Source organism: Eretmochelys imbricata, chromosome 19 (assembly GCF_965152235.1).
Source record: "Eretmochelys imbricata isolate rEreImb1 chromosome 19, rEreImb1.hap1, whole genome shotgun sequence".
Taxonomy (NCBI): domain Eukaryota; kingdom Metazoa; phylum Chordata; order Testudines; family Cheloniidae; genus Eretmochelys; species Eretmochelys imbricata.
The window spans coordinates 15,823,531-15,845,395 of record NC_135590.1 but is presented as its reverse complement, the minus strand read 5'-3'; positions in this window follow the sequence as shown (position 1 = coordinate 15,845,395).

Here is a 21,865-nt window from a genome sequence, read left to right as displayed (position 1 = left end):
GGCCCTCTTCCCTTACAAAGGCCAGGTGGGCACCGTGAGCTCTTAACTGTTGAGGAACACCAGGCACTAAGGAAACCACTGAATACCACCCAGAGCAAGGCAGCTTCCTACAGTGTAACATGCATAAGAAAGGCAGGCAACACACCTGATAGAAGCGGCAAAGAGTCCTGTGGCACCTTATAGACTAACAGACGTATTGGAGCATAAGCTTTCGTGGGTGAATACCCACTTTGTCAGATGCATGCAGTGGAAATTTCCAGAGGCAGGTATAAATATGCAAGCAAGAATCAGGCTCGGGATAATGAGGTTAGTTCAATCAGGGAGGATGAGGCCCTCTTCTAGCAGTTGAGGTGTGAACACCAAGGGAGAGAAACTGCTTTTGTTGTTGGCGAGCCGTTCACAGTCTGTTTAATCCTGAGCTGATGGTGTCAAATTTGCAAATGAACTGAAGCTCAGCAGTTTCTCTTTGAAGTCTGGTCCTGACATTTTTTTGCTGCAGGATGGCTGCCTTTACATCTGCTAGTGTGTGTCCAGGGAGGTTGAAGTGTTCTCCTACAGGTTTTTGTGTATTGCCATTCCTAATATCTGATTTGTGTCCATTGATCCTTTTACATAGAATCATAGAATATCAGGGTTGGAAGGGACCTCAGGAGGTCATCTAGTTCAACCCCCTGCTCAAAGCAGGACCAGTCCCCAACTAAATCATCCCAGCCAGGGCTTTGTCAAGCCTGACCTTAAAAATATCTGGGTACATGTCTGACTCTGTCGATCTGTTTCCTTATTTCCTCGTGCAGCTATCGTGGTTTTGAGAATGCTTGGTGAAGATCTTGTAGGTGTTGGTCTCTGTCTGAGGGGTTGGAGCAAATGCAGTTATACCTCAGCGCTTGGCTGTAGACAAAGGATCGTGTGGTGTGTCCGGGATGGAAGCTGGAGGCATGAAGGTAGGCATAGCGGTTGGTGGATTTTCAGTATAGGGTGGTGTTAACGTGACCATCATTTATTTGCACCGTGGTGTCTAGGAAGTGGACCTCCTGTGTAGATTGGTCCAGGCTGAGGTTGATGGTGGGGTGGAAGCTGTTGAAATCGTGGTGGAATTCTTCCATGGTTTCCTTCCCATGGGTCCAGATGATGAAGATGTCATCAATGTAGCGTAGGTAGAGAAGGGGTGTGAGTGGATGAGAGCTGAGGAAGCGTTGTTCCAGGTCAGCCATAAAAATGTTGGCATATTGTGGGGCCATGTGGGTGCCCATAGCAGTAGAAATAAGCTTAGGGGTTCTTTCATGCGGGTCCCCACATCTGTACCCTAGAGTTCAGAGAAGGGAGGAAACCCTGACACCACCTGATAGAGAGCATCACACCCCCCCCAGCTGTTACCTGTTCTTTGGAAGATACCGCTCTGCCCACAATCACAAAGCTTCAGCTATGAGACAAGGGCAATTACACTTGCCTATATCATGAAGAATGCTGGGAAGACAGACGGGAAGCATTAGAGATATACTTAATCCTGCCTCAGTGCTGGGGCATGGACTAGATCAGTGGTTCTCAACCGGGGATACGTGTACCCCTGTGAGTATGCAGAGGTCTTCCGGGGGGACATCAATTCATCTAGAGATTTGCCTAGTTTTACAGCAGGCTACATAAAAAGCACTAGAGAAGTCAGTACAAACTAAAATTTCATACAGACAAAATGCAAAACTTGGAGGTTGGCCAGACAAATCAGACTCCTGAAAGGGGTACAGCAGTCCGGAAAGGTTGAGAACCACTGGGCTAGATGACTTCTTTGGGTCCCATCCATTTCTATGGCTGTGTGATTATCATCCCCATTTTATAGATGGAAAATTAAGGCCCAAATCCTCAAAGGTATTTAGACTCTTAACTTCCACTGGTTTCAAATACCTCTGAGGGTTTGGGCCAGAGAGATCAACTGACCAGCCAAAAGTCACCTTCCTGTACTGCAGCCAGGGCCGTCTCTACCCATACACAAAGTATGCAGCTGCGTAGGGCACCAGGAAATTTGGGGCACCATATTTCCTGGTGCCCTACACAGCTGTGTGCTGCTCCGCCTCTTCCCCATGGACCAGCCCCGCCCCTGCCCCACCCCCCACTCCACCCCTTCCCCTGAGGACTGCAGCAGGGATCGGGACCGCCCTGCAATCACCGGGCAGCAGTAAGTGAAGCAACCTGGCCCCAGCCCACTGCGCTCCTCCGGCTCCCAGCCACGCCACTGGTGAGTGCTGGGGGGCGGTTCCCCCCTGTCCCCCAAGCCCCAAGGCTGGGAGCCAGGGAAGCAGAGCGGAGCAGGCTGGGGCTGGGTGACTCCACTTCCCGCCGCCCCTCACCAGGCGGCAGGAAGTGGAGCGACTCGGCCCCAAACCACTCCGCGCCACTGGTGAGTGCTGGAGGGCAGTTTCCCCCCTGACCCCCAAGCCTGCTCCTCCCCCACCCCCTCATGGAGGCCTGGGGCCACCCCCAGCCCCCCAGGGGGGCTGTGTAGGGCACCAAAATGGCTAGGGACAGCCCTGACTAGAGCCAGTACCAGAACCCAGGGGTCCGAGCACCAATATAATCCCTTATCCATCAGGTCTCACTTTCTCCCATTTTTACCCTTCCCCCCTGCCCCATTCATCACTAATTGCCACAATGCGTGCATTTGGTCCTCTCCCTTTGGATATTGCTCAGAAGGTGCATAATGAATTTGGGTAACTGATAATTTCTAAAATAATGGAAAACAATGGTTTGCTCTATTCCAGGATTAGATTATGTTTAGTCGCAATTTAATTGAAAACTAATTAAATTACATGAGAAAATGAATAGATTTTTTTTTGTTAATTATGAAGTTTGCAAGCTACAAAGGCTAAATGATGATAGGTTTTATAATCTGCAGGGTTTTTAGCTACAGGCTGCGATACGACGACAACTGAGCAAGAATGAAGGAGTGAATGCATTTTAATTTTTGTATTGATTCAATAACAACATGCTGAATAATGGTCCGTTCATGATGGTCCACAGAAATCCACATTGACTGGGAGACAGGGAGCGAATTATATAAAATCAGTGAAATATTAGTTGGAATATACGTTTGTTTATTCATTGATGATGAAACTGGGCCTTTCTGCACAAATATCCAGCCAGATTTTGAAACGTTAGCAGTAGTGCTGGTAGGAATTTATAACTTCCTGTTCATAAGCATCTTTCCCGTTCCTGCTCTTCCCGCCCCCAGCCCTCCTGGGCTGGGATTCAATGCCGCGCCTCCAGGAGATGCAGAACAGAAGTGCAGCCCAGGGCAAAGATGGCTTTAAGATGCCATGGGATCCTGAGCTGCTCCAGGGGCCAGGCCAACCTCTGGTGTAAATTAAATTAGCCCCATTATAGCAGCCTTCGAAGAACAGTGTGCTCTGGAGATGACACCTCCCACCCCCGACATGCCTCTCCCTGCCCCCAGCTCCTGGCCGCTCAGTTCCAGCCCCTCTAAGCTTCCAGAGCAGCGAACAGGAGCGAGGAGAGGGGCCAGAACCCCTCCCTTGATGCTGGCTCCTTCGATGTCTCCTCTTGCCTAAAAGCTGGATTTGTACTGGCCAGGTAAAGCAGGCCCGAGCACAGAATGGGTAATGAGGTCCCGCTGTATCGCTCTGTCATCGCTACGGCCAGAGGCCCATTGGCGTGTACTGCCTGATTCAGCAACACAGCCAGCGAATTCTCTGACCTGCTCCATTCATGGAAACAAAAGCAGTGTGGGCTTGAAACCTGGCACCAGCCTCTCCTGCTTGTGCTGATGGACTCATACACCTCTGCAGCAGCCTCGGTGCTCAAGGGAGACAGAGTCAGCCCGGCGCCACATGGGTTAAACACTCCTGCAAGACACAGGCCATCAATCTGAGCCACAGAGTCGGTTTGTGCAGCAAGGCACTACTCAGCAAGAGGCAGGATGGTGGAAACTGGCTGTAAATAAACCAGCCTCCCCTGTGCTACGAGAGTCCTCTCTACATTAAGATGCTGCTGCGTGTTGCTCCTGCCATGGGCTGTGGCAGCGCAGTAGAGAAATGCCCTCTCAGGAGCTGCCCGAAGAATTGCAGGCAGTGCAGGATCCCGTAGGCAGTGCAGGCATAATGGATCGGAATAAATATCTTTTTGCCATCACCGTAATCCAGAAGGATGGTTTCCCGTCACAGATTGGTTTGCCAATAAATTTCCCCCATCTTGTTCCGATAGGCCGTTTAATGCCATGTATTACAGCCCGTGTTACTCAAATGCCCTGTCCCAGCAACTAACCACCCTTTGGCTATTGTCTCTCCAGTCAAGTTCCTCCCTCTAAGAATCATAGAATCATAGAATATCAGGGTTGGAAGGGACCCCAGAAGGTCATCTAGTCCAACCCCCTGCTTGAAGCAGGACCAATTCCCAGTTAAATCATCCCAGCCAGGGCTTTGTCAAGCCTGACCTTAAAAACCTCTAAGGAAGGAGATTCTACCACCTCCCTAGGTAACGCATTCCAGTGTTTCACCACCCTCTTAGTGAAAAAGTTTTTCCTAATATCCAATCTAAACCTCCCCCACTGCAACTTGAGACCATTGCTCCTCGTTCTGTCATCTGCTACCATTGAGAACAGTCTAGAGCCATCCTCTTTGGAACCCCCTTTCAGGTAGTTGAAAGCAGCTATCAAATCCCCCCTCATTCTTCTCTTCTGCAGGCTAAACAATCCCAGCTCCCTCAGCCTCTCCTCATAAGTCATGTGTTCTAGACCCCTAATCATTTTTGTTGCCCTTCGCTGGACTCTCTCCAATTTATCCACATCCTTCTTGTAGTGTGGGGCCCAAAACTGGACACAGTACTCCAGATGAGGCCTCACCAATGTCGAATAGAGGGGAACGATCACGTCCCTCGATCTGCTCGCTATGCCCCTACTTATACATCCCAAAATGCCATTGGCCTTCTGGGCAACAAGGGCACACTGCTGACTCATATCCAGTTTCTCGTCCACTGTCACCCCTAGGTCCTTTTCCGCAGAACTGCTGCCTAGCCATTCGGTCCCTAGTCTGTAGCGGTGCATTGGATTCTTCCATCCTAAGTGCAGGACCCTGCACTTATCCTTATTGAACCTCATCAGATTTCTTTTGGCTCAATCCTCCAATTTGTCTAGGTCCTTCTGTATCCTATCCCTCCCCTCCAGCGTATCTACCACTCCTCCCAGTTTAGTATCATCCGCAAATTTGCTGAGAGTGCAATCCACACCATCCTCCAGATCATTTATGAAGATATTGAACAAAACCAGCCCCAGGACCGACCCTTGGGGCACTCCACTTGATACCGGCTGCCAACTAGACATGGAGCCTATGATCACTACCCGTTGAGCCTGACAAACTAGCCAGCTTTCTATCCACTTTACAGTCCATTCATCCAGCCCATACTTCTTTAACTTGCTGGCAAGAATACTGTGGGAGACCGTGTCAAAAGCTTTGCTAAAGTCAAGGAACAACACGTTCACTGCTTTCCCCTCATCCACAGAGCCAGTTATCTCGTCATAGAAGGCAATTAGATTAGTCAGGCATGACTTGCCCTTGGTGAATCCATGCCGACTGTTCCTGATCACTTTCCTCTCATGTAAGTGCTTCAGAATTGATTCCTTGAGGACCTGCTCCATGATTTTTCCAGGGACTGAGGTGAGGCTGACTGGCCTGTAGTTCCCAGGATCCTCCTTCTTCCCTTTTTTAAAGATGGGCACTACATTAGCCTTTTTCCAGTCATCTGGGACTTCCCCCGTTCGCCATGAGTTTTCAAAGATAATGGCCAATGGCTCTGCAATCACAGCCGCCAATTCCTTCAGCACTCTCGGATGCAACTCGTCCGGCCTCATGGACTTGTGCACGTCCAGCTTTTCTAAATAGTCCCTAACCACCTCTATCTCCACAGAGGGCTGGCCATCTCTTCCCCATGTTGTGATGCCCAGCGCAGCAGTCTGGGAGCTGACCTTGTTAGTGAAAACAGAGGCAAAAAAAGCATTGAGTACATTAGCTTTTTCCACATCCTCTGTCACTAGGTTGCCTCCCTCATTCAGTAAGGGGCCCACACTTTCCTTGGCTTTCTTCTTGTTGCCAACATACCTGAAAAAACCCTTCTTGTTACTCTTAACATCTCTTGCTAGCTGCAGCTCCAGGTGCGATTTGGCCCTCCTGATATCATTCCTACATGCCCGAGCAATATTTTTATACTCTTCCCTGGTCATATGTCCAACCTTCCACTTCTTGTAAGCTTCTTTTTTATGTTTAAGATCCGCTAGGAACAGGCCTCCACCCTGCTGAGTACAGGATTTCCCTGTGGCTGGCTGCTGGCAGCATTATAGGCCACCTAGCAGGCTGGGGGAAGGGGTAGCCACCAGTGACCGCGGGATGCTGGATTTGAGGGGCCGGAGGAGGGTTTCGGGACCCAGCTGTGAATGTTACTAGGGGTCATGGAGAGATGGTATACTAAGACCTGAAAGCAGAAAGGAGAGATGGTATACTAAGTATACCATGGAGAGATACTGCTGCAGTGGGTTATAGATGAGCATTTGGTTTGTGTCATTTCAGGGACCTTGCTTCTGTAAGCAGGCTGGGGGACCAGTGCTCAAGGGGCAGGATCTGGGGGTCCCTGCAGAGCAATCCGTGCACAGTGCAGAGCTCAGCACACAGGCAGTTGGCAGGTGTGAGCAATACTGGAAAAGCACTGAACTGGAGCCAAGCAGAGACAGATCCACAGCCACTGAAAGGCCTGAGAGGGATTCTTCTTCCCGCATGTCACCCTTCCATCTTCCCAGCACCCAGCCCAGGCTGGGCACCGGGTGGAGAAGTTTCCTGTCAATGGCCAGTCTGGCCTCCCTTTAGCAGAGTGAGGAAGGTTTTACAGAGTTGGGCCCTTGTAGTCTGACCCTGTGATCTTCTCCCTGATTCTGCCCAGTGGTTGCTATGTCTTGTCATCCCGCAACAAGGCTGGGGAAGCCAATGGGGTGGCTTGGGAGCTATTAATGGTAGAAATTGTTGGTATCTCTCTGTGGGAGAACTCAAGCCTCCACAATGAAGGAAAACCATCTTCTGTCACAAGCCAGTTACTGCCCGGTCCCCAGTTGATTCTCCATGGAGAACATGGTTAAGAAGGTTGAGATGAGACAGCTCTGATGCCATCTGGAGACCTCGATCTGCTGCTGGGCCTGGGTGTGATGCAGAGACTGCACCAGCCTCCTTGATCAACAATCTCTCACCATTATCAATGGAAAAAGGTCGGGATCCAGGCTGTTCTATTCAGATCCGTCAATACGATTGACCAGGCAAGCCTGATGACTTGCCCATGAGGTCTGGCAGGAGTGGGTGGAGTTGTGTGCTGCTGGTCCCATTCTTTCCTTGCCGGAGGAGCTCACAGAGCGGTGGGGGGGGGGTCGCTCTGCCACATGGACTCTCTCACACTGGCCTCAGCGGCGCTCTGTCTCCTCAGGGAGATTCAGGACTTTGGGACGCAAGCTCAAACCTGTCTCTCTCGGTCTTCTCCGGGCTTTTCCTGCTCTGCTTTCCTGAGCCCTGTCCAAACTAGGAGCATGGATGAGAGCATGCTGGCTAGAGATGGCAGTGACGCTCGTGGGCAGAGTAGGTTGGGAAAGGATTTCTCCTGCAAAACATTCTGATCAACCTTTGTTTGTTTTTGTCAACATTTTTCTTTGATGTTTTTCAGCTTTTCATTTAACAGAACATCCCCAAAACATTCTTCCCACGCATTTTCTGCAAAAATGGACATTTTTCTGTCAATTTCCATTTAGTCAAAAAAGCCTTTTTCTGTTAAAAAAAAAAAAGTTTGATGTTTGGAAAATTTTTGACCAGGGAGAAACATAGGGAGGTGGGGTGTAGAGGTGAGATCTCCCCCCTCTATTGTTGGGGGCACACCAACCTATGGTGACTCAGCCAAAGAGCCTGCTTTCTTGTAACAGGCCTTAGACCCCAGTCCTTTGCCACAATCAGCCAGATTAATGACAGGGTTCAGAGTAACAGCCGTGTTAGTCTGTATTTGCAAAAAGAAAGGGAGTACTTGTGGCACCTTAGAGACTAACCAATTTATCTGAGCATAAGCTTTCGTGAGCTACAGCTCACTTCATCGGATGCATACTGTGGAAAGTACAGAAGACGTTTTTATACACACAAACCATGAAAAAATGGGTGATTATCACTACAAAAGGTTTTCTCTCCCCCCACCCCACTCTCCTGCTGGTAATAGCTTATGTAAAGTGATCACTCTCCTTACAATGTGTATGATAATCAAGGTGGGCCATTTCCAGCACAAATCCAGGTTTTCTCCCCACCCCCACCCCCAAACCACACACACAAACCCACTCTCCTGTTAGTAATAGCTTATCTAATGTGATGACTCTCCTTACAATGTGTATGATAATCAAGGTGGGCCATTTCCAGCACAAATCCCGGATTTAGCGGGGGGGGGGGGAGAATAGGAAAAAACAAGGGGAAATAGGTTACCTAGCATAATGACCTAGCCACTCCCAGTCTCTATTCAAGCCTAAGTTAATTGTATCCAATTTGCAAATGAATTCCAATTCAGCAGTCTCTCGCTGGAGTCTGGATTTGAAGTTTTTCTGTTGTAATATCGCAACTTTCATGTCTGTAATCGCGTGACCAGAGAGATTGAAGTGTTCTCCGACTGGTTTATGAATGTTATAATTCTTGACATTTGATTTGTGTCCATTTATTCTTTTACGTAGAGACTGTCCAGTTTGACCAATGTACATGGCAGAGGGGCATTGCTGGCAAATGATGGCATATATCACATTGGTAGATGTGCAGGTGAACAAGCCTCTGATAGTGTGGCTGATGTTATTAGGCCCTGTGATGGTGTCCACTGAATAGATATGTAGGCACAGTTGGCAACGGGCTTTGTTGCAAGGATAGGTTCCTGGGTTAGTGGTTCTGTTGTGTGGTATGTGGTTGCTGGTGAGTATTTGCTTCAGGTTGGGGGGCTGTCTGTAGGCAAGGACTGGCCTGTCTCCCAAGATTTGTGAGACTGTTGGGTCATCCTTCAGGATAGGTTGTAGATCCTTGATAATGCGTTGGAGGGGTTTTCGTTGGGGGCTGAAGGTGACAGCTAGTGGCATTCTGTTATTTTCTTTGTTAGGCCTGTCCTGTAGTAGGTGACTTCTGGGAACTCTTCTGGCTCTATCAATCTGTTTCTTCACTTCTGCAGGTAGGTATTGTAGTTGTAAGAATGCTTGATAGAGATCTTGTAGGTGTTTGTCTCTGTCTGAGGGGTTGGAGCAAATGCGGTTGCATCTCAGAGCTTGGCTGTAGACAATGAATCGTGTGGTGTGGTCAGAGTGAAAGCTGGAGGCATGTAGGTAGGAATAGCGGTCAGTAGGTTTCTGGTACAGGGTGGTGTTTATGTGACCATCGTTTATTAGCACTGGAGTGTCCAGGAAGTGGATCTCTTGTGTGGACTGGACCAGGCTGAGGTTGATAGTGGGATGGAAATTGTTGAAATCATGGTGGAATTCCTCAAGGGCTTCTTTTCCATGGGTCCAGATGATGAAGATGTCATCAATATAGCGCAAGTAGAGTAGGGGTGTTAGGGGACGAGAGCTGAGGAAGCGTTGTTCTAAGTCAGCCATAAAAATGTTGGCATACTGTGGGGCCATGCGGGTACCCATAGCAGTGCCATTGATTTGAAGGTATACATTGTCCCCAAATGTAAAATAGTTATGGGTGAGGACAAAGTCACAAAGTTCAGCCACCAGGTTTGCCGTGACATTATCAGGGATAGTGTTCTTGACGGCTTGTAGTCCATCTTTGTGTGGAATGTTGGTGTAGAGGGCTTCTACATCCACAGTGGCCAGGATGGTGTTATCAGGAAGATTACCGATGGATTGTAGTTTTCTCACTTTTCTGAAGTGCAGAGTCCTGCACTTGGGATGGAAGAATCCCATGCACTGCTACAGACTAGGTACTGAATGGCTCGGCAGCAGTTCTGCAGAAAAGGACCTAGGGATTACAGTGGACGAGAAGCTGGATATGAGTCAACAGTGTGCCCTTGTTGCCAAGAAGGCCAATGGCACTTTGGGATGTATAGGTAGGGGCATTGCCAGCAGATCGAGGGACGTGACCGTTCCCCTCTATTCGACATTGGTGAGGCCTCATCTGGAGTACTGTGTCCAGTTTTGGGCCCCACACTACAAGAAGGATGTGGAAAAATTGGAAAGAGTCCAGCGGAGGGTAACAAAAATGATTAGGGGACTGGAACACATGAGTTCTGAGGAGAGGCTGAGGGAACTGGGGATGTTTAGTCTTCAGAAGAGAAGAATGAGGGGGGATTTGATAGCTGCTTTCAACTACCTGAAAGGGGGTTCCAAAGAGGATGGCTCTAGACTGTTCTCAGTGGTAGCAGATGACAGAACAAGGAGTAATGGTCTCAAGTTGCAGTGGGGGAGATTTAGGTTGGATATTAGGGAAAAACTTTTTCCCCTGGGAGGGTGGTGAAACACTGGAGTGCGTTACCTAGGGAGGTGGTGGAATCTCCTTCCCTAGCAGTTTTTAAGATCAGGCTTGACAAAGCCCTGGCTGGGATGATTTAGTCGGGGATCAGTCCTGCTTTGAGCAGGGGGTTGGACTAGATGACCTCCTGAGGTCCCTTCCAACCTTGATATTCTATGATTCTATGATTCAGACCCACTAGCTTGCTGCAAACCCAGACCCAGGTCTGAACAATGTCCCCTGACAGCTGTAGGCTTAACTGAAAGCAGCTTACAGAAGTGTGCCTGTCTTTAACACTCAGATGCCCAACTCCCAATGGGGTCCAAACCTCAAATAAATCCATTTTACCCTGTATAAAGCGTATACAGGGTAAACTCATAAATTGTTCGCCCTCTATAACACTGATAGAGAGATATGCACAACTGTCCCCCCCCCCCCCGCCAAGTATTAATACATACTCTGGGTTAATTAATAAGTAAAAAGTGATTTTATTAAATACAAAAATTAGGATTTAAGTGGTTCCAAGTAATAACAGACAGAACAAAGTGAATTACCAAGCAAAATGAAATAAAACATGCAAGTCTAAGTCTATACAGTAATAAAAACTGAATACAGGTAAAATCTCACCCTTAGATATGTTTCAATAAGTTTCTTTCACAGACCGGACACCTTTCTAGTTTGGGCACAATCCTTTCCCCTGGTACAGCCCTGGTTCCAGCTCAGGTGGTAGCTAGGGGATTTCTCATGATGGCTGCCTCCTTCGTTCTGTTCCGCCCACTTATATATCTTTTTCATGAGGTGGGAATCCTTTGTCCCTCTGGGTTCCCACCCCTCCTTCTCAGTGGAAAAGCACCAGGTTAAAGATGGATTCCAGTTCAGGTGACATGATCACATAGCCTGTGAGACCCCCCCAAGCCTTCATTCCTTCCAGCCTGACTGACAGGAAGGCCTGCCTGCAAACAGAGCCATCCACAGTCAATTGTCCTGTTGATGGGAGCCATCAATATTCCAAACCACCATTAATGGCCCACACTTTGCATAATTACTATAGGCCCTCAGAGTTATATTTCATATTTCTAGTTTCAGATACAAGAGTGATGCATTTATACAACTAGGATGACCACACTCAGTAGATTATAAGCTTTGTAATGATACCTTACAAGAGACCATTTGCATGAAGCATATTCCAGTTACATTATAGTCACACTCACTAGCATATTTTTATAAAATCGTATAGACTTCATCACACCCTCCATTTGGCATGGCTTGTGCTTAGGGCAGTGCCTCGTCCTAATGCCAGGACATGGGATCCCAGCTCGGAGCCCCAGAGAGAGATTTACATGTGACCGTGGGAGCACACATTCAATTCCCACGCCACATACTCTTGGCTGCCCATACGGACACTCCCACACCCAGTCTCTCTGTCTCCTTTTTCACGGGCTAGCATTTTAGACTCCGGCATTGCTTCTGACTGGTCAGAGCAGCAAACTGGATGTCAGGACTCCTGGGTTCTTTTCCTGTCACTGACTCGCTGTGTGACCTCAGTCGTACACCAAGGCCAACGTTTTCAAAAGCAGCAGCTGATTTTGGGTGGCCTAATGGGGATCCCCAGGGGTCCAGGGGATGTGATTTTAAGAGATGCTGAGCACCCTCCACTACAGCTGAAATCCAGGAAGACTGTGGACACTCAGCACCTCTGAAAATGAGGCTCAGGTGTCTCGGGGGACACCCGGATTCAGGGCACTCAGAAGCAGGAAAACGACGGCTGTTCTGTTCACAGCACACACTCAGGTTGCCGCTTCTGAGGTAAATGACTGGAGGACAGCAAATGTGATGCCAATTTTTAAAAATTAAAGAACCATAGAAATTGGAGATGAAAGCAGCCTCTGGTCATATTCAGCCCTTTTTAAAAGGGCTCCAGAGGTGATCTCAGCCTGACTTCAGTACCGGGCAAACTGATTGAAACTATAGTAAAGAACAAAATTGTCAGATACACAGATGACCATAATTTGTTGAGGAAGAGTCAACATGGTTTTTGTAAAGGGAAATCATGCCTCACCGATCTACTAGAATTCCTAGAGGGGGCCAACAAGCATGTGGACAAGGGGGATCCAGCGGACATAGTGCACTTAGATTTTCAGAAAGCCTTTGACAAGATCCCTCACCAAAGGCTCCTAAGCAAAGTAAGTTGTCTTGGGATAAGAGGGAAGGTCCTCTCATGGATTGGTAACTGGTTAAAAGATAGGAAACAAAGGGTAGGAATAAACGGTCAGTTTTCAGAATGGAGAAAGGTAAATAGTGGTGTCCCCCCCCAGGGGTCTGTACTGGAAAGAGTTCTATTCAACATATTCATAAATAATCTGGAAAAAGGGGTAAACAGTGAGGTGCAAAATCTGCAGATGATACAAAACTGTTCAAGATAGTTAAGTCCCAGGCAGACTGCAAAGAGCTACAGAAGGATCTCTCAAAACTGGGTGACTGGGCAACAAAATGACAGATGAAATTCAATGCAAAGTAATGCACATTGGAAAACATAATCCCAACTATACATACAAAATGATGGGGTCTAAATTAGCTGTTACCACTCAAGAAAGATCTTGGAGTCATTGTGGATAGTTCTCTGAAAACATCCACACAAGGTGCACCGGCAGTCAAAAAAGCAAACAGAATGGTGGGAATCATTAAGAAAAGGACAGATAATCAGACAGAAAATATCATATTGCCTCTGTATAAATCCATGGTACTCCCACATCTTGAATACTGTATGCAGATGTGGTCACCTCATCTCAAAAAAGATATATTGGACTTGGAAAAGGTTCAGAAAAGGCACCACTGACTTCCTGAGGAAAAGGCCAAAAAAATGATTAGAGGTATGGAATGGTGCAGGACTCTGCACTTGTCCTTGTTGAACCTCATCAGATTTCTTTTGGCCCAGTCCTCTAATTTGTCTCTAATGTACTCAATGCTTTTTTTGCCTCTGTCTTCACGAACAAGGTCAGCTCCCAGACTGCTGCACTGGGCAGCACAGCATGGGGAGAAGGTGACCAGCCCTCTGTGGAGAAAGAAGTGGTTTGAGACTATTTAGAAAAGCTGGAAGTGCACAAGTCCATGGGGCCGGATGCGTTGCATCCGAGAGTGCTAAAGGAGTTGGCGGATGTGATTGCAGAGCCATTGGCCATTATCTTTGAAAACTCATGGCGATTGGGGGAGGTCCCGGACGACTGGAAAAAGGCTAATGCAGTGCCCATCTTTAAAAAAGAGAAGAAGGAGGATCCTGGGAACTACAGGCCAGTCAGCCTCACCTCAGTCCCTGGAAAAATCATGGAGCAGGTCCTCAAGGAATCAATTCTGAAGCACTTACATGAGAGGAAAGTGATCAGGAACAGTCGGCATGGATTCACCAAGGGCAAGTCATGCCTGACTAATCTAATTGCCTTCTATGACGAGATAACTGGCTCTGTGGATGAGGGGAAAGTGTTGTTCCTTGACTTTAGCAAAGCTTTTGACACGGTCTCCCACAGTATTCTTGCCAGCAAGTTAAAGAAGTATGGGCTGGATGAATGGACTGTAAAGTGGATAGAAAGCTGGCTAGTTTGTCAGGCTCAACGGGTAGTGATCATAGGTCCATGTCTAGTTGGCAGCTGGTATCAAGTGGAGTGCCCCAAGGGTCGGTCCTGGGGCCGGTTTTGTTCAATATCTTCATAAATGATCTGGAGGATGGTGTGGATTGCACCCTCAGCAAGTTTGCAGATGACACTAAACTAGGAGGAGTGGTAGATACGCTGGAGGGTAGGGATAGGATACAGAGGGCCCTAGACAAATTAGAGGACTGGGCCAAAAGAAATCTGATGGGGTTCAACAAGGACAAGTGCAGAGTCCTGCACTTGGGATGGAAGAATCCCATGCACAGCTACAGACTAGGGACCGAATGGCTCGGCAGCAGTTCTGCAGAAAAGGACCTAGGGATTACAGTGGACGAGAAGCTGGATATGAGTCAACAGTGTGCCCTTGTTGCCAAGAAGGCCAATGGCATTTTGGGATGTATAAGTAGGGGCATTGCCAGCAGATCGAGGGACGTGACCGTTCCCCTCTATTCGACATTGGTGAGGCCTCATCTGGAGTACTGTGTCCAGTTTTGGGCCCCACACTACAAGAAGGATGTGGAAAAATTGGAAAGAGTCCAGCGGAGGGTAACAAAAATGATTAGGGGACTGGAACACATGACTTATGAGGAGAGGCTGAGAGAACTGGGGATGTTTAGTCTTCAGAAGAGAAGAATGAGGGGGGATTTGATAGCTGCTTTCAACTACCTGAAAGGGGGTTCCAAAGAGGATGGCTCTAGTCTGTTCTCAGTGGTAGCAGATGACAGAACAAGGAGTAATGGTCTCAAGTTGCAGTGGGGGAGATTTAGGTTGGATATTAGGGAAAAACTTTTTCCCCTGGGAGGGTGGTGAAACACTGGAGTGCGTTACCTAGGGAGGTGGTGGAATCTCCTTCCCTAGCAGTTTTTAAGATCAGGCTTGACAAAGCCCTGGCTGGGATGATTTAGTCGGGGATCAGTCCTGCTTTGAGCAGGGGGTTGGACTAGATGACCTCTTGAGGTCCCTTCCAACCCTGATATTCTATGATTCTATGACTTGAACAGATCAGGCTTTAAAAGAGCAAAATACGGATGGTTTGGCAAAGAGGCGACTAAGCCATTTGCAGAGATCTGCAGGATCCGAGGCGGGAGAGAGATTGTCAAGGCCAGTGCCAGGGGCTGCACTGAGGAGCAATGGGACGTGAGAAGGAAGGTTTATATTTAATGGTACAGAGTGAGATCCATGAGGAGGCTGCTGGGAAGAGGTTCAGATATTTAAAACTTGGGTGGATCAAGCTGTAGTGACAGGATGGGTAGCTGTACTCAGCTAGTACTTGTGGTGGGTTGCAGACAGCTGGCTGCTCACATGTGGCTGGCTCCTCCTCCTGGTTCCCAGCTGCTAAAAACACAATTCCATGCATCCCCCACCTTACTTCTCCATGGAGGCAATCGCTGCATTTGTGGCAAGGGACATTGTGTAGCTGGGAATGGGAGAGGAAGTGCTCAGAGTCTTCTAGTTCCTCAGAAGCGAGCTACACAGTGAAAAAGTCTGCATCCCCCTGCTGTAAGGAACAGTCCTGCCCTGGCAGGTGCTGGGCTGGATGTGACCAGAGGCTGCTTTCATCTCCAATTTCTATGGTTCTTTAATTCTCTCCCTGATGTGGGATCTGAAAGCAATTTTTTTTAAAAATTAAAGCTTTGAAGTTCACCTTTAAAATCCATTCCCCGCCCGAGGCTGCACATTCATCACTGCTCCTCCTCCCTGGGTGCATTAGGACTCATCTCCAGGTCTGCGTAGAGACGTGGCCAGGTACTGGATGAGAGCATCAGCAAAACTGAGGCTCACCCTGTGGGTAAACTTCTCCTTTTCAATCACCAGAGGTCAGTAATGCTACTGTACAGCGCAGCTCGCAGCGCTCAGGATGCAAGCCAAACTGTACGCTGAGCAATGCCCTTACTGAGAAACTGCACAAATGTGGAGCGTTTCATCGGTCCTGTCTCCAGTGCCTGAGAAAGGAAAACAAACTAACAGCCAACCTCCCTCATCAAAGCAGCCCAGGCTTTACCCTTCCTACACACTGGCAGGGATCAGAACTAAGGGGCACCTGGCCGCAGGGCAGAAGTTGCCCGAGAAAGACAGGAAAGTGTCCTCCACTTTTGTGTGTAAATGTGTGTGTGTGTGTGTGTTGGGAGGATATGAGATTGGGATTCTATTCTTGGGCTTCACTGCTTCACATCCACCCCCAGGTTCGTTCAGGGAAGATTTCATCTCCATTTCTTTCATCTGTGAGACAGGCTCAGCTACACATACTGTTTAACCAGCGAAAGAGATTGAATCCAGGGACCGTATTTGCCTTCAAAATGGAAAGCAATGGAGCAAAGCGATAAGCCTGTTTCATGGAGAAGGGGCTTTGAAATAAGGCCACAGAGCCACTGCCTTTCTCCTCCATACACAAGCGTAACTAGTTATCCTGTAAGCAGTTAAGAGAAATAAACAAGGGGAATATAAATAGATGCCAGGAATAGCAGGTGGCAAGACACATGTTGTGTGGACTAACAGGCCGTTCCTTCTCTGGCAGTCTCCATTTCTCAGTCCTCAGGTGCATTCGCACTGAGTTTGGGGTATTTAGAAGCTGCCATCATTAAAATTGCTGCCCTGTTATTTTGTCCTTTGCAATAACAACCCTAGCTCTCCTATACTTAGATTTTTGGCTCTTTGGACAGGGACCATCTCTTGGTCTGTGTTTGTACAGCCTAACACAATGGGTTTCTGGTCTAAGACTGGGATGCCTAGATACTCCAGTAATACATATAATAAATGATGATAACAATGATGAAGATGTAGCAACTTCACTGCCCTTCCTGTGAGACAGGGCACTGGTACTGGTATCCCCATTTTAGAGATGGGGAAACTGAGGCACAGAGTGGGGGCAGCTGGGTTTGTGTGCTCTCAAAGTAGTGGGTTTGTCATTGCCATGGGGATGGAATGTCATTTGTTTGTAATAAAGTGTGAGCTTAAAAGGCCTCCTCCCCAGCCTCGGACCCACTTCAGAGCTCTCTATTCTTTTGGACCAGGTCCGCAATCCCGTATGACACAGGCCACTTTAAGTCTTGGATTAAATGACTTGCCTGAAACCCCACATTGACTTGGTTGCACTAGGACTCGGACCCCAGGGTTCTGACTCTCGCGGAACGAAGCTCTCACGTTTACCATTCCTACAGCACTGTTGGTTCTGCCAGGTGCTCAGGCAATGGGTTCTAGAGATACAAGTTTTGACCAGGACCTAAGGGAACAGTCACCTTTCCCCCCTATATCCTTGGCCTCTATTATTGCTGAACCATGGCCTGATTGTGCATCAAGGGCCTGAGCCTACAAACTGCTGAACACCTCCAATTCCCATTAACTTCTACAGGAGCTGAGTGTGCTCAGCACCTGGCCAGATCAGGACCCCCCGCCCACCCCACAAAAAAGGCCCTTTCTTGCCCTTTACTCAGCTGGTTTGGTTGTACGGCCATGCAGTGTGGTCACAATGCAGAGAAAGAGGGAGAGAGACAGTTTGTGCACAGTTAGCCTGGGGATCTTGGCCAAAGTCCAATATAGGTTGTTACCTTCAGCCAGCATAAACATTTCCCCATAGTTATGGGTATTTGTGTATGTCTAAACTCTTATATAGCGTTGCTGTGAGCTGATAAACAGCTTCTGTGCTTCACCCCAGAGGCGGCTGCCCTTCTGCAGTGGACTGATTTGGGAAGCATCTCCAAATCTTGAGTCTGAAATTCGAGATGCCCATTACCTTAATCTGAAATGAATCAATGAAACTAAGTAAAGCATCCTGTTAGAAACCGGAGTGAAGAAGTCAGTCCAAAGGTTATAGGTTTATTTCCTTCTGAATTAGACATTCTCAAGGCCTTCCGCAAATGAAGCATTCTTGTTCGCTGAAGCATTCTTGTTCGCTGTTGTTACCTGCTTTAAAACCCCTGCCCCTCCCCAAAAGGAGATGGCCTTGAAATTCTAGGGTTCCTTTGGTGCCAGTGTGTGACTGTTCCCCTAATGAGCAGACAGCTGAAAGCAACGCTGTCATCTCCCGTGCGACACATTACCATTTGAAAAAGCCAGCGATATTAAAAAAGAATGGCTTTCCACAAACAATGTGTCTTGTGTACATCAAAGCACTTATCATCACAGCTTCTTCCCATCTCCATGAATGAATAATGTGACCCTGATTTAATTTCCTCCTATTATTTCCCCCATAATTTGCATGTCATCCATTTTCTTCTTCTCAACATATATACATGTGTGTGTTCTGGAAGGAGGTTGGGGGTTGGAAACCAAACGAGCAACAAAACCTGGATCCCTTTTCCCCTCATTTACAAATGAAGTTATCTCCTTGCCTTCCAGTTAAGTGGCTTGACATGGTATATTGACCTTTTTAATCTAAAATTGATTCCTCACAACACTTCCCTCTCCCTCCACCTGGTTGAGAGCTGGCCAGAAACCCCAGTGCCATTGTGTTGGATTTATCACTTTTATTATTTTATATCAGGTGCCTTTTACATGATGATGATTAGAAGCTTTCATAATCTTACAGTGCCTTACAGGGTGAGTTGGGAAGGGCTAGTTGGGAATTGCTCAAGAGGATGGACTCTTCAGTCCTTTTTCACCCACAAGCAGAGGACCGGTGCAAGGCCTATGTACCATTTACATCTCATGGTCCTCGGCCTGGGGGTGAATTTCCACCTATGAAATAGTACTTACTCCCATCCCACTGAAATCCATGGGAGTAATAATAATAATACCTAGTGCTTTTCATCAGTAGATCTCAAAGCTCTTTACAAAGGAGGTATCACTGGCTCCATTTTACAGAAGGGAAAACTGAGGCACGGAGGGGTGAAGCGACTTGCCCAGCGGCTGTGCCAGGTCTCTTGCATCCTAATCTAGTGCTCTATCCATGAGGCAGCACTGTGCCTAGCTGGATGTGAGTTCCAGCTATTCCCCCTGAGTAAGAGTTGCAGAAACAAACCTATAATATTTACTCGCTTTCAGGCATTTAATGAGGAGGCAGGTTGATGGGATGCAGATAAAGTGGCTCTGTGGCTGGGTGATTGCTAAGAAGAGGGATAGTCTTTCTGGTATATGTATCAGCGGTCCATTAGGGGCCTGACCCCACAAGCGCTTCGTCCTCTGAGTAGTCCTTGCTGATGCAAATAGTTTCCCTGAGGCCAGTGAGGTTCCTCACATGAGTAAGGGTGTGCAGGGTTAACCCTTTGGTGGACCTCAGTAGTGTTCCATGGGTTTACAACAGGGGTCTGATTCAAATCCCCTGGAAGTCAGTGGAAAAATTTCCCTGGCTCCAGCTGAGGATCTGGCCCATTGTTTCTCTGATTTATTAATCCTGGACGTAGGACAGGTGGTAGAAATTCTGTTAAAAAACAACTGTGACATGGATGAACTCAATCTTGGTGTAAAGAAGTTATTGCTGGTTTTTTTTTGAAAAGTGTATATGTTCACAACTAATGATTTCCTCTCCACTTCTCATTCCACAGGAAATGGAGAGGAAAGGCAGTGTTTTCGCCCACTAAACCTGCCCCCTTGGCCTGGCACTCTCATGTGCCATCTGCAGTTTACTGCTCTCAGGTTGATGCCCACATGATATTTTTGTAGTCAAGTTTTTTCACATGTAGAAGCTGAGCCTTTTACATGCAAAGTGCATTTGGGCATGCAGAGCGGGCTGCTAAACCACTCCCGTACACAGGCAAAAACCTCTGTGTGTGTGTGTGTAATGGCTCCCTGCATGGGTTATCGGCAGGGAACCTCAGCCCTTACCAAGCACCACTTGAACTAGCAGAGTAACTCCATTAGCCAGTAGCATTAGTGGGCTGTTATCCTCTAACACACCAGCCACGAGACTCGAGAGTATGACATGGCACACACTCTGCCTCTGTGTTACCCCTGCCAGCCTGCAGGTAACATGTTAGGCCCCCATCTTGCAAACACTTAGGCACATGGATCAGTTTATGCTTATTAGTCCCAGTGAACTCAGGTGAGTAAAGCTACTCAAGAGCACAAGTCATGTAGCATTGAGGCCTTGCCTTGGTTGGGGAATCTCTGAAAATCTAGAGCTAATGGTGTGAGGTGGGCAGAAAGCTGACTTAAACCCAAACCAACTATTCTGGTGTCTTTGTCCCATATGAAGTTTAAGTGAGAGTTTTCTAAAAGGATGTAGAAGCACCATCCTATGGACTCCTAGCAAGACCCATACCCCTAAACCCTACAGTTGGCTTTGAAAACCTCCCCGGCTCCCCCTAAATCCTTTCCTTTTAAACAGGACAAATGACAGCAGAATTGGGTGTCAGACAAATGAGTTTTATTCATCCTGACTGCATGGCTCCCATAACCCAGAACTGGTGGGCTTGGTTTTTCCCCCCAACCATGGTGCTGCAATTTGTAGGGCTGGGAGGGGAGAATCAAGAGCATAAATCAAGAGCATTTTTTTGCAAACCCTTGCTCAGTGACCTTTGTGAGCTCTGTCTCCTCTGCAGGAAATTTACAAATGCAGGGCTGATGACTGGGAAAGGAAGTAAAGTCGACAGGATTTTTCAGGGGGATTTCCATAGATATCTTTTTAAAGGGCTAACCGGATTTCTCTTACCTACCAATACTGGCCAATATCAATGGTGATTATTTGCTCATAGCACTACAATCTATTTGGTCTGCACCTCCTTATCAAATAAATCCAGCTCCTGAAACTGACCAGACAGTCCTGCCCCCCGGCTCTGAGTATATGGGGGCAGAATCCTTCATTTTGGATGATGTTTGAGGCAGTTTTAAAAGTCTCTGGGCAAGCTCCTCCTCACGTTTACACCAATGTAAATCCATTGCCCTCAGGGGAGCTGCTGCAGCATTACCCCAGTTTGAGATCAGAGTGAGGCCTTCTCTTAGTAATGAAGGCTTTTGATCTCACTATGCCCCTTTCTCAATGAGACAGTCACAGCACCATTTTCAAAAACCGGTTGCTGATTTTGAGTGCCTGATTTGCAACACCCAGAAAGCCTCTCACACAAAAACAAGTGGCTGCTTTGGGAAATGTTTGGTCTTAAAAATCTCCTTCTTTCCAACTGTGCCAGCTGGATCCAGGATTCATCCTGTGAATGAGGATCTGTACTTAAAAATACAAAGCGAGATAAGCAAACAAACAAAACCTCATATCCGCACCATGCGTTTCTTTAGTAGCCCAGCCCCTCAGATGCAGACAGGGCTGAAGTTCAAGGCATGCGGAGCTTTTGTTACACAGAATGAAGAGGAAGAAGAAATCCATTCAGGTGCAGAGTGCAGAACTCTGGTCTGGTCTCTCCACGCCCTGAGAAGAGCCAGAGCCACGTGGTCCTAGAGGGAAAGCTGCTTGAATGTATTATTTCCCCAGCTTTGATTGTTAATACAGCTCTGAGCCTGGCTTCCTCCTCTGCCTCTCCTGCCTTTTCCAAGAGCTCTTCATTTTTTGCCCTTCCCTTTCTTTCCCTCTCCCTAGGGGCACAAATCCTGGTTGTGTCAGGGGGTGGGGGGAACAATAGAAGGGGCTTGAGAGCTCCAAGCCAATCTTCCATGCAAAATTGTGCAAAGCAAGGAGAGCTGCTTCTCCCGTCCCCCCTCCCCACCTCGCTCCTCTCTCTCTCTCAGCCATCGCAGAGCAGCTCCTGGGAGATGGATGGCAACATCTGATCATCCGCTGTTGTCCCTGCGTCTTGGAAATGTGGCAAGTCCAGACAGAGCTGTAGAAGGAAGGGGTGGGGGGACAAA